Source organism: Pseudorca crassidens, chromosome 1, assembly GCF_039906515.1.
Source record: "Pseudorca crassidens isolate mPseCra1 chromosome 1, mPseCra1.hap1, whole genome shotgun sequence".
Lineage (NCBI taxonomy): Eukaryota > Metazoa > Chordata > Mammalia > Artiodactyla > Delphinidae > Pseudorca > Pseudorca crassidens.
Window position 1 is genome coordinate 116,072,820 of NC_090296.1, and position 13,992 is coordinate 116,086,811.

Consider the following 13,992-nt stretch of genomic DNA (forward strand, 5'->3'; position numbering starts at 1 on the left):
GTTTATGTATCCTTTTGAACCATGTTTTTCTCTGGCTATATGCCCAGGGAGTGGGATTGCTGGATCATATGGTAGCTCTATTTTTAGTTTCCTAAGCAACCTCCATGCTGTTCTCCATAGTGGCTGTACCAATTTACATTCCCACCTGTAGTGTAGGAGGGTTCCCTTTTCTCTACACTCTCGCCAGCATTTATTGTTTGTAGACTTTCTGATGATGGCCATTCTGACTTGTGTGAGGTGATATCTCATTGTAGTTTTGATTTGCATCTCTAATACTAAGCGATGTTGAGCATCTTTTCCTGTGCCTCTTGGTCATCTGTATGTCTTCTTTGGAGAAATGTCTATTTAAGTTTTCTGCCCATTTTTTGAATGGGTTGTTTAAAAAAACAATACCTTTTAAAATCACACCAAAAAAACCCCCAAAACCTTAGGAATACACCTGACCAAGGAGGTGAAAGACTTATATGATGGGAACTATAGAACATTAGTAAAGGAAATTGAAGATGAGTCAAAGAAATGGAAAGATATCCCATGCTCTTGGACTGGAAGAATTAATATTGTTAAAAAGGCCATACTACCCAAAGCAATACACCAATTTAACGTGATCCCTATCAAATTACCAATGGTATTTTTCATAGAGGTAGAACAAATAATCCTAAAATTTATATGGAATCATAAAAGACCCAGAATTGCAAAAGCAATCCTGAGGAAAAAGAATAAAGCAGGAGGCATAATCATCCCAGACTTCAGACAATACTACAAAGCTACAGTAATCAAAACAGTGTGGTATTGGCACAAAAACAGACATATGGATCAATGGAACAGAATAGAGAGCCCAGAAATAAACCCACACACTTACGGTCAATTAATCTTCAACAAAGGATACAAGAGTATAAAATGGGGAAAAGTCTCTTCAGCAAGTGATTCTGGGAAAGTTGGACAGCTGCATGTAAATCAGTGAAGTTAGAACACACCTTCACACCATGCACAAAAATAAAATGGCTTAAAGACTTGAATATAAGACAGAACGCTATACACATGAAAAGCTGCAGTGAGGTATCACCTCATTGCAAAACTGCAATGAAGTATCACCTCACACCAGTCAGAATGGGCATCATCAGAAAATCTACAAACAACAAATGCTGGAGAGGGTGTGGAGAAAGGGAACCCTCTTGCACTGTTGCTGGGAATGTAGATTGATATGGCCACTATGGAGAACAGTATGGAGGTTCCTTAAAAAACTAAAAATAGAATTACCATATGACCCAGCAATCCCACTACTGGGCATATACCGAGAGAAAACCATAATTCAAAAAGACACATGCACCCCGATGTTCATTGCAGCACTATTTACAATAGCCAGGTCATGGAAGCAACCTAAATGCCCATCGACAGATGAATGGATAAAGAAGATGTGGTACGTATATACAATGGAATATTACTCAGCCATAAAAAGGAATGAAAGGAACGAAATTGGGTCATTGGTAGAGATGTGGATGGATCTAGAGGCTGTCATATGGAGTGAAATAAGTCAAAAAGAGAAAAACAAATATTGTATATTAATGCATATATGTGGAACCTAGAAAAATGGTACAGATGAAATAGTTTGCAGGGCAGAAATAGAGACACATGTAGAGAACAAACGTATGGACACCAAGGGGGGAAAGTGGTGGGGGGTGTGGTGGTGGTGTAATATGTATAAAATAGATAACTAATAAGAAACTGCTGTATAAAAAAATAGATAAAATAGAATTCAGAAATTCAAAAAAAAAAGGCAAAACGCTATAAAACTCCTAGAAGAGATCATAGAGGAGATCATAGGCAAAACATTCTGTGACATAAATTGTACCAGTGTTTCCTTACATCAGTCTCCCAAGGCAATAGAAATAAAAACAAAAATAAACAAATGGGACCTAATCAAACTTAAAGCTTTTGCACAGCAAAGGAAACCATAAACAAAACGAAAAGACAACCTATGGAATGGGAGAAAATATTTGCAAATGATGTGACCAACAGGGTTTAATTTCCAAAATATACAAACAGCTCAAAGAACTCAACAACAACAACCCAATCAAAATGGGCAGAAGACTTAAATAGACACTTATCAAAAGAAGACATACAGATGGTCAGTAGGCACCTGAAAAAGATGCTCAACATTGCTAATTATTAGAGAAATGCAAATCAGAACTACAGTGAGGTACAACCTCACACTGGTCAGAATGGCCATCATTAAAAAGTCTGCAAATAACAAATGCTGGAGAGGGTGTGGAGAAAAGGGAACCCTCCTACACTGTTGGGGGTAATGTAAGTTGGTGCAGCCACTATGGAGAACACTGGAGGTTCCTCAAAAAACTAAAAGTAGAGTTGCCATATGATCCAGCAATCCCACCCCTGGGTGTATTTCTGGACAAAACTATAATTCAAGAAGATACAGGCACCCCTATGTTCATAATAGCCAAGACATGGGAACAACCTAAATGTCCACAAACAGATGAATGGATAAAGAAGATGTGGTACATACATACAATGGAATATTACTCAGCCATAAAAAATGAAATAATGCCATTTGTAGCAACATGGATGGACCTAGAGATTATCATACTAAGTGAAGTAAGTCAGAAAGAGAAAGACATACTATATGATGTCACTTATATGTGGAATCTAAAATGTGACAGAAATGAACCTATCTACAAAGCAGAAACAGACTCACAGACATAGAGAACAGACTTGTGGTTGCCAACGGGGAAGGAGAGGTGGGAGAGGGATGGACTGGGAGTTTGGGGTTGGTAGATGCAAACTATTACATATAGAATGGATGGACAACAAGGTCCTACTGTGTAGCACAGGGAACTATATTCAATATCCTATAATAAACCATAATGGAAAATAATTTTTTTAAATAAAATAAAAACAACATTTGTGGGAATTCCCTGGAGGTCCAGTGGTTAGGACTCAGTGCTTTCACTGCAAGGGCCTGGGTTCAATCCCTGGTTGGGGAACTAAGATCCTGCAAGTCTTGTAGTGTGGCCAAAAAAAAAAAAAAGGGGCTTGCCTGGTGGCGCAGTGGTTGAGAGTTCGCCTGCTGATGCAGGGGACATGGGTTCGTGCCCCAGTCCGGGAAGATGCCGCGGAGCGGGTGGGCCTGTGAGTCATGGCTGCTGAGCCTGCGCGTCCGGAGCCTGTGCGCCGCAGCAGGAGAGGCCACAACAGTGAGAGGCCCGCGTACCACAAAAAAAAAAAAAAAAAAATTGTATGTATCTTTTTCTAAGCTTGTTTTTCTCTGAAAGCTATAAATCAAGACTAGCATATGATAACCTTAATTGTTTTTTTTGTGCACCCTGGATAGTGTTTATTGAATAATTACCTTAATATTGGAGAATCTTGGGGAAAAATAATCATCTGAATCCTAAGTAGTTGAACAATCTTATTTGTAACCTTAAACCTTGTTATATGGAGGGGAATTTCTTATCATGTGCCACTGGGCTCTATAGTCTTGACCCTGTTATATCCCAGGTTTTAAGGATGACCTGTGTGAATATTTAAGTAGCAAAACTCTCAGATTTTGTAGGTGTCAGAAAGCTGGGAAGAATGTTAGATGACAAAATCAAGAGGAATTAATTCATCATCATCATCTCCTGTGCACTTACTAGATGTCATCTACCATACTTAGCATAGGTGATATGGAGAAAAGTGTCCTTGAAAGGCTCAAAGTCTAGGGGAGGACATAGACTAGAAAATCAGCTGTTTACAACACTGTGTGATAAATGCTGCAGTAGAGAGTGCAGGGTGCAGTTCTTCAGGGTTTTGAAAGGTTGGAATAATGAACTTGGAAAAAACGAAGTTTAACAGCACTGTATATAAAGTTCTATTTTTAAATTTTAAAAATTGTATTAGAGGATGAGGAGGTTTAACCTAGTAGCATGTCATGTGAAAACAATTGAATAAAGGTTTTAGTTAACCTCAAGCTTAATGTGAGTGACAATATGATGTGGACGTGACTCCCTGTCCCTGCTGAAGGAAAATCATAACGTACAACATCCTTCCACTTGCCTAAATAAAACAGGCCAGTCAGTCTAAAATGCCTTATTAGGTTGCACTGGTAGAAATAGCTCTGTTCATAATAAGAGAGATAGTACTAAGCGTAGTCAAACTATTATCTGGATTATTTCATTCACTCTGAGTATGATGGCCAGGGTGGGAAGGGGTCTGTACCAACAGGATGAAATTTTAGAACCACTGGGTAGAAGTTTAAGGAAAATTTCAATTCATAGAGCTTTTTAGTAATGTAGGATGTTTTACGATTAGATTGTGAACTCATGTAAGTGTTTCAGTAGAGGCTGAGAGACCATCAGTTAAGGAGGTTACAGTAGAACTTCATATATTAGATGGAGAGTTGGACAAGATGATTGCTAAAGTTCTATTTTAAACTAACAACATTGTAAGTCAGGTATACTTAAAGAAAAATAAATAAAAAAAATAAAGTCCTATTTTATGTTATGATCCTGTGATTCTACAGTTTTTAAAAACATCATTTCAGGGCTTCCCTGGTGGTGCAGTGGTTGGGAATCTCCCTGCCAATGCAGGGGACACGAGTTCGATCCCTGGTCTGGGAGGATCCCACATGCCGTGGAGCAACTAAGCCTGTGCGCCACAACTACTGAGCCCACGCGCCTAGAGCCCGCGCTGCGCAATGAGAGGCCGCCACGGTGAGAGGCCCGCGCACCGCAATGAAGAGTAGCCCCCGCTCTCCGCAACTAGAGAAAAAAAAAACCCGTGTGCAGCAATGAAGACCCAACGCAGCCAAAATTAGAAAAACAAAAACTAAAAAAAGAAAAACATCATTTCATGGACTTCCTTGGTGGTCCAATGGTTAAGACTGCGTGCTTCCACTGCAGAGGGTCCGGGTTCGATCCCTGGTCAGGGGAGTTCTGTATGGCGTGTGGTGCGGCAAAAAAAAACAAACTCATTTCAAATTCCCTAATAATGTCTGTAATTGTCAGTACTCTGCAGCATTGTGTGGACTTTGGCATCTGACTTTTGAGTCTGAGCTCCGCTATTTACTAGCTCTAACTTTGATTGAATAGGTTACACCGGTTACTCTGAAATAGTTCTCTTGATACTTTCCCTCTAAGGTTTTTACTTGGGACCCAGATTGAAGGCTGTGATTTAAAGATTTTGTATAGTTACAGAATGCATTTTTTATCACTTTTTGTTTTGTTAGTATTTATCTATTCTTCCTTTTACACTTCTTAACTTTCTCTCAGATAAAGTGTAATGTATCTTTCATCGCATCTTGTCTGAAACTTAAATTAGATGATATCTCCAGTTGTAAATGCAACATTTTGTTTGGTTTTAGTTGGAGGAGTTTGTGAAAAAATATTCATTCTTTTATAATTTGATGGACTTAAAATTTCTTAAAGCTTTATTTTATTTTTTTATAAATTTATTTATATATTTTAAAATTTTTGGCTGTGTTGGGTCTCTGTTGCTGCGCGCAGGCTTTCTGTAGCTGTGGCGAGCGGGGGCTACACTTCGTTGTGCGTGGGCTTCTCATTGCGGTGGCTTCTCTTGTTGAGGAGCACGGGCTCTAGGTGTGTGGGCTTCAGTAGTTGTGGCTCGCAGGCTCTAGAGCGCAGGCTCAGTAGTTGTGGTACACGGACTTAGTTGCTCCACGGCATGTGGGATCTTCCTGGACCAGGGTTTGAACCCATGTGCCCTGTACTGGCAGGTAGATTCTTAACCGCTGTGCCAGCAGGGAAGTCCATAAAGCTTTACTATTTGAAAAGTGAACGATTGTTCTCATGATCATGTATAGCACTGCTTTTTAAAAGACACTTTATCTAGATTATTGAACGTTCTTGCAGATTTTCTTTGCAGTATTTCTTGGTCCTGTCTCCTCTGTTTCCACTGTCACAGTTTCTTCTTACATGTAGATAATTAATTCTTGCTTGTTGCTATGTCTTTTAGCTAGAAGTCTTATTTTCTTAGTCTTGTTTCATCCATCCTATAGGTGGCTACTTGAATAACCTTAAACTATTTTTATCACATGTTTACTGTCCCCAAATAAGCATTTATTCTGCTGCTTGTTCACTCTGTAGAGTCTAATTTCTCTCACTGTCATTTAGTGTCCCCATCCCAGTGTAACACATACTCTGTCCTGGGTAAGATTTGTGATAAGACACTTGTATTGGTTGGTGGTTATAAATTTGAGCTCTGAAGTCAGGTCAGGTTTAAGCCCTGTCTCCATCACTTGTCTACTTATTTACTGTTTAGCATCAGTTCTCTCCATAGATGGGAATAATATTGGTCTGTCTCTTGGGTTCATGTGACGGTTAAGTAAGATACTCATGCTACTATAATTAATATGTAATTGGCATATTATAAGCATTTAATACATATTGGGTTTATCATTTTTACTGGATCAACTCATGTATGACACATATATATATATTATAAATTTATTTATTTATTTATTTATTGGCTGTGTTGGGTCTTCATTTCTGTGCGAGGGCTTTCTCTAGTTGCGGCGAGCGGGTGCCACTCTTCATCGCGGTGCGCGGGCCTCTCACTGTCGCGGCCTCTCGTTGCGGAGCGCAGGCTCAGTAGCTGTGGCTCATGGGCCTAGTTGCTCCACGGCATGTGAGATCTTCCCAGACCAGGGCTCGAACCCGTGTCCCCTGCATTGGCAGGCAGATTCTCAACCACTGCGCCACCAGCGAAGCCCGACACTTATATTTTTGACTGAGAACATTGCTCATTGAGAGATTTCACTGACCATACAGATTGTTTGTATTTCTTTATCCTGTGAAAGAGTAGAATGAAAAGAAAGATTTCACTTAATAGTTATAACATTATAGAATTTTGAAACTGAGGAATCTTTGAGAAGCTCTAGTCAATCTGTCATTTTTTAAAGAGAGAAAATAGACCCTGAAAGATTGTGATTCAGTAAATTAGTGGCCGAGTTAGTATTAGAATCCAAATTCTATATATACTAGTACCATATTATGTTGTATTTGTACCTAACACATTTGAGAATTGAATTAATGTGATTATGAGTCTCTGTCTCTGAAGAATAGCTTATCTCTGTGTGTTCATTGTTTGTTCCTATATTCCCTTTCTATAACTCATTTACGGCTCATTCATGGATCCAAAAAGCATTTATTGAACATCTGTGTGCAGAGCAGCTTTTTACTTAAAGTTATATTTGTCCTACCTCTGCATAAGAAGTTTGGCAATGTGTTAGAATTTTAAACTCCTTTTAAACTCTTTTTAAATTAAGCTAAACTTTTTTTATTGTAAAAAATATTTAATCCAAATTTTAAACTGTTTTGATTTCGGTTTGTTATTTTTAGTATTTGAGTTATCATCTAGAAGGAGCTTTTGAAGGACATATCCATGGGTTTCATGAAATGTGGTAGTACATAAATGGGGATAATATTTAAATTATCTATCAAAAATCAAAGCCATGGTATGCCATTTCAACAGAGTGGTAGGTTTATACTTTGCTTGAAGGAGAATGGAATATTCATGTTTTGTCATTATGTGGGAGCTAAATGAATCCCATGTGATGGAAGATACCAGAAGGGGAGAAAGATAATCAGCTAGAGGATTAGGCACTACAGGTCATTTTTCAGTCATCTTATATTGAGAAATAAATAAAAGATGAGAAATCAGGTGGAACAAGATTATGGAGAAGTATGTAACCAGCCTGACTTGCTGCTTTAGTAGAAACTGTCTAACTAGGTTTTCTGGTTGAACTGGACATTGTTGACAAATTGCTAATCTAACAGCTGTTTATTAACTATTTCAAGTGGAGAGGATTAGAAATGATCCTAAAGTCAGTTCCATTGAATGAAGAATCTGACTTTGAAAATAATGGATAAAATATTTTTGTAGTACTGTACAATCGTTTTTTTTTTGCGGTACACGGGCCCCTCACTGTTGTGGCCTCCCCCGCCGCGGAGCACAGGCTCCGGACGCGCAGGGTCAGCGGCCATGGCCCACGGGCCCAGCCGCTGTGCGGCATGTGGGATCCTCCCGGACCGGACCGGGGCACGAACCCGTGTCCCCTGCATTGGCAGGCGGACTCTCAACCACTGCGCCACCAGGGAAGCCCCCTGTACAATCTTTATGCAGTTAGAGTATTTTTGATGATTGCTTTTGTGGGTAGAAAGTAAAAGTATAAATGAAATATTATGACATTGTTAAGTGCCTATTTTGACTGTCTTTAGAATTCATTTTGGTTTACAGTTGTTTACAAATTGATACCAGATAAAGATTCATAATATAGAGTCTGCTTTATGATTCATCGTCTAAAATACTGCAGTGGGATGTGTGAATGAGAGTAATTAGGTGGTTCAACAAGAAGTACCTAATTCTTATTCACAATTTAGGTATGACCTTTAATAATGTAGGGTCATAGCTAATGAGACACTTTTTTTTTTTTTTGGCGGTACGTGGGCCTCTCACTGTTGTGGCCTCTCCCGTTGCGGAGCAGAGGCTTCGGACACGCAGGCTCGGCGGCCATGGCTCACGGGCCCAGCCGCTCCGCGGCATGTGGGATCTTCCCAGACCGGGGCACGAACCCGTGTCCCCTGCATCGGCAGGCGGACTCTCAACCACTGCGCCACCAGGGAAGCCCTGGCACTTTTTATTTAATCTCAGATATCTCTTTGTCTACAGTACTTGTTGATATTGCTTGACTGTTGTATTTCTTTTTCTCAGAATATGGTCCCTACCTCTGTAGTTGGAATGGTGTTCTTATACAGGCACGCACACCGAACTGTGTGTGTGCGTGTGTGTGTAAAATGTTACATATCTGAGAAGGAGATTAAGTTGAAATGTGTTCTTATAGAATGGTGAGGACCTTCCCCTCCTCCCTCCGCATTCCCCTACTCTGCCCTGAGAACACTGGAAGCCAACCTTATACTGCCAAAGCAGGAGGTTGGAGGATTCCTCTGTGTCAAAAGAGATCAGATAAAAGGAAAAAATGGAATCCTCATGATAGCCAAGTTCCTGCCTTATCATCCTAGAGTGCAGTACTCGGTCTGCTCACTCACACAGTTCATCTGATCATCTTTTTCGTGTCTTACTCTTAGATATAAATGTACAGCCAAAGGTTCCCTTACTTGAGGAAAACGTCAAGCATGAAAGGCAGAGACCAGAGAAAATAGCAAGAAAGAACTCAGATTACAGAGACAGTGCAGGCAGGTGAAGAAAATAACAACGTCAAACACCCTATTTATTTATATTCTCAAGAGAAAAGATGCTGTAGTAAAAAATAAAATTTTTTAAAAAGAGAGAAGATACTACATTCATGTAAAATAAGAACAAGATGTAGAGGGGAAAAAAAAGAGAAAGAAAAATGCAGCAAACAGAAAAGAGCTCATGGGAATTGAAATTTTAATAGAAGAGTTAGAAGATGAAGTTGAGGAAATCTCCCAGAAAATAGAGCTAAAGACAAGAGATGTAAATGCAAGAGGAAAAAGAAAACAGATCAAAAGAGAATTAGACAGTCTAGCAAGGCCCATATCTAAATAATAGGTATACAAGAAAAAGAACAGAGAAAAATCAAAGGAAGATTACTGCAAGAAAACTTCCCAGGGACTTCCCTGGTGGCACAGTGGTTAAGAATCCACCTGCCAATGCAGGGGACACGGGTTCGATCCCTTGTCCGGGAAGATCCCACATGCCGCAGAGCAGCTAAGCCCGTGTGCCACAACTACTGAGACTGTGCTCTAGAGCCCGCGAGCCACAACTACTGAGCCCATGTGCCACAACTACTGAAGCCCACGTGCCTAGAGCCCGTGCTCTGCAACAAGAGAAGCCACAGCAGTGAGAAGCCCACACACCACAATGAAGAGTAGCCCCTGCTTGCCACAACTAGAGAAAGCCTGCATGCAGCAAGGAAGACCCAACACAGCCAAAAATAAATTTATTTAAAAAGAAAAAGAAAACTTCCCAGAACTGAAGGACATACATCTATAAATGTAAAAGACTTAGCAATTATCAGTTCATACAATTAAGAAAAAAAAAAACCTACTCCAAGATACAATATTGTAAAATTTCAGAACACATAATGAGAAGCATCTGGAAGCTTCCTGAGGAGGATATATAGGTGACTGTGAAAGACTGCAGATCAGAATGGTGCCAGGCTTCTTAAGAGAAGATGATGAGGAAAGGCCTTCAAAATTCTGATGGAACATACTTTCCTGCCTGGAATTCTATACTGAGCCAAACTCAGTTACTAAGTATGAGTAAATGAAGATATTTTTAGACAATGCAAGGGATTTTTTAAAAAGTGTACTTCCCATGCCTCCTTCTCAGGAAGCTACTGGAGGAAATACCCCACTAAAAAGAGAAAATCAAGAAAAGAAGTGAGATCAAGGAAACAGGGGGTCCAACACGAAGAGTGATAAGGGAATTCCCAGGATAAGTTAAAGGGAAATTCCATGACCATAGTTTTGTACCAGGCCTAGAGAACAAGCAGTCTAAATTGGAACTTGATGGAGGATTGTATGAAGTATATTTTTAAGAAAGAAATTAAAGGACTTCCCTGGTGGCGCAGTGGTTAGGAATCTGCCTGCCAATGCAGGGGACATGGGTTCGATCCTGGTCCGGAAAGATCTGACATGCCGCGGAACAACTAAGCCCATGTGCCACAACTACTGAGCCTGTGATCTAGAGCCCACGAGCCACAACTACTGAGCCCGTGTGCCACAACTACTGAAGCCCATGCGCCTAGAGCCCATGCTCCTCAGCAAGAGAAGCCACCACAATAAGAAGTCCGCGCACTGCAACCAAGAGTAGCCCCTGCTAGCCGCAACTAGAGAAAGGCCATGCGCAGCAACGAAGACCCAACGCAGCCAAAAATAAAATTAAAAAAAAAAAAGAAATTAAAACAGATTTACCTGATATATTTGAATATGTTGAGAGGAAAGTTAACACTAGCAATTTAAAGATGAATTAACCGTAGTTACACAGAAAATTAAGCAAATGCAAAAATGGTGCAGTTATTAACTAGAAGGAAAACAAGGTCATACAAAAAAACAGTAATAATGATGTACTTTTGGCTCGTCTGTGAATATTATTTACAGCCATAGTAATATTATAAACTCTAACAGTTGATTCAACCAAAAATGATGATGGGAAGTTGTAACAGATCTAAATCATTACCTTTTAATAGGAAGTCAATTTTTTTCCTGAAGGGAAAATATTTTAAATAACTAATAGACCTACTATATAGTAGAAATAGTGAAAAAAACGCCTGAAGAAATAGCTAAAAAGACTTGAAGGTAGTTGCCTTAGGGATGTGAAAAATGAGGACAGGGCAAGTGACATCTGTTTTTCTTGTAAAACTGTTCGACTTTTAAAACGGTGTACAGGTCTTTCTGATTGAAAAGATTCATTTAAAAAAGTTGACCCTCACAGAATGCTTTCTGTACAGAATATACACATTTCTCAGGCATTCTATCATTTGGGGTTGTAGAGTCAGCAGAATGCTATCCAAGGAGGCAATGATTTCTAGTAATAGCAGTGGTTGATGTTATCCTTAGTTATAAATATTCATTTTGTTGTAGTGCTAACAAATGGAGATTTTAAACACACGAAAGATTAAAATACATTGCATTTCAACATTTCACATTTAAGTGTTTAGTTTTCCTCTGTGTTGTCAACACTTTACATTGTGAATTGATTGCTCCATGCTTCTTTGAAGCTTTTTGGTTGAGAGATACTTCAGATGGTTGCGTTTCCTGCCCTCTTTTATTTGGTTTTTTAAATAGTGCATGCTTATTACAGTCCTTAAGATTATGCAGCAGCTGCTCCAATAATCGCAATAGATAGCACCTCAGCTTTCACTGTACCTGATTACAAGGTGCAATGGTTAATTTGAATCCAGATGTTTTCTTTTATCTTAACCACCAATTTTAAGCTAAAATGTTGAAGCTTGAAGTTGAGATTAAATATTAAATAAATTGATCTTTTAGAAGTTTTTCTCTTTCCTAATTAAAAGGCATGTGGTTTGTTTTTGCTAAAAGACACTAACATAGTGTAAAGGTACAACATTTGGAGTGAACTAGTTTTGTAACATTCAACAAATTTCTTAACCTTCCTAGGCCTCAGTTTTCCCATCTGTAAATTGAGGACAATACCTACCTTATAATTGTGATGATTAATTATGCATCCTGTGAAAATGAAAACAAAAATTATGCCTATGTCATTAACTTTTTTCTTTTGATCATCAAGCAAGAGATTTTATTTTATGCGAGTTGTCAATGTATTCTTCCATAGAAATAGAACAATAATACATCTGTGCTGCATTTAAATCCTTATTATACACATAGAGTTAGGACAAAAGCTGTCATAAGTTGATGGTAACCGCTGAGTTTCCGTTTTTGTTTTTGACTTAAGAGAATGGAGCTGAATTGAAATGGAAAGACATTCTTCTCTTTCTAAAAATTTATCGTGTTTTCTCTGTAAAACAAAATACATTTGACCAATGCCAACTTAAGTTTAGTTTTAACGCATAATCTTTGAAGCATAATTCATGTTATTTCTTTAAGAGCAGAAACTTATTAATACAGTGCTTTTCTGTTGCAATCTCTGTTCCTTTTAAAATAAGTAAAAAAAAATCTTTAAAACTATTTTGTACTCTTAGGACAGTTTGGATAGTAAGGAGAAATTGTTATCCTGGCATTAGATTCTCATAGGAGCGCGAACCCTACTGTGAACTGCGCATGTGAGGGATCTAGGTCACGTGCTCCTTATGAGACTCTAATGCCCGATGATCTGAGGTGGAGCTGAGGCGGTGAGGCTAGTGCTGGGGAGCGGCTGCAAATACAGATTATCATGAGCAGACAGGTTTGACTCCACAGAGACCATAATAAATCAATGCACTTGAATCATCCTGAAACCATCATCCCCCGCCTCCCTGGTCCATGGAAAAATTGTCTTCCACGAAACCAGTCCCTGGTGTCAGAAAGGTTGGGGACTGTTGCCATAGAGGACCTCAGTCTGGTCATTGAATCATTTGTAAAAAAAGAAAATTATAATACAGCAAGATAAGTGCTAAAATAAAGATATGAAAAATGGCCAGTAAGAGTAGTGAAAAGAGAGTCATTTAGTTCTGCCAGGCCTAAAGGGCAAGGCTGACAAAATCTGGGCTTTGAGGAAACAAAGCATTCTCCAGGCCAGGGAAGGTAGGGGAAGGGCTCATATTTCTTTGGTTAACCCGCTATATTGCATATAAAGCTCTTTATACACTTGTTTTTCTCACTATTTTATTTTTCTTAATTGTTTTGTAATCTGCAAATAACTTCTAGATGATTGGCTTGAGATGGATATTATCCCAGGGAGTGGTGGTAAATTAGGGAAGGCAGCTTAGCTTTTGTGGTATTTGGGATGAGGTGAGGGGATAAAATAGTTGTGCAAATAGAGAGTAAATGGTAACCTTACATGTGTCTTTCATCCTGACACCTCTCTGTCAGTGGTAGTAAAGTCAGGATTCTTCTGTTAATAGCTGTATGATCTTGTCTTCCCTTTGGATTTCATTTTCCTCAACTTTAAAATAGGAGAATTGGTGCGGGTATTTCCTGTTGGTAGTCTCTTAGTAGTTGGGGAGAAAGGAGAAATAAGTTTGGGAACGCAGAGTTAAAGTTAAATAGATTTCTTTACTTCAGCCTTATGCATTATGGCATGTGGATTGAATTCCTGGACTTTTTTGCCGCGTGGCTTGTGGGATCTTAGTTCCCCGATGAGGGATCGAGCCCAGGCCCTTGGCAGTGAAAGCACAGAGTCCGAACCATTGGGCTGCCAGGAAATTCGCAATTCCTGGACTTTTTAGCCTGGCTTTGCCAATAGAGTGTCAATAATATGTTTCCAGTGTCATCCTTTTCCTAATGGTTTAGTGGAAAGATCATGCATGGACTTTAGAATTATACATAACTGGGTTTGAATCCTCATTGATACTTAGTAGCTATGTGGCCTTAGGTA

General features: G+C 39.2%; 1 protein-coding gene across 3 annotated transcripts in view; it reads left to right on the forward strand.

The window, feature by feature from the left end:
- Positions 1–13,992, forward strand: part of PIAS1 (protein inhibitor of activated STAT 1) — a 121,674-nt gene that overhangs the window by 11,905 nt on the left and 95,777 nt on the right. The window lies entirely within an intron of this gene.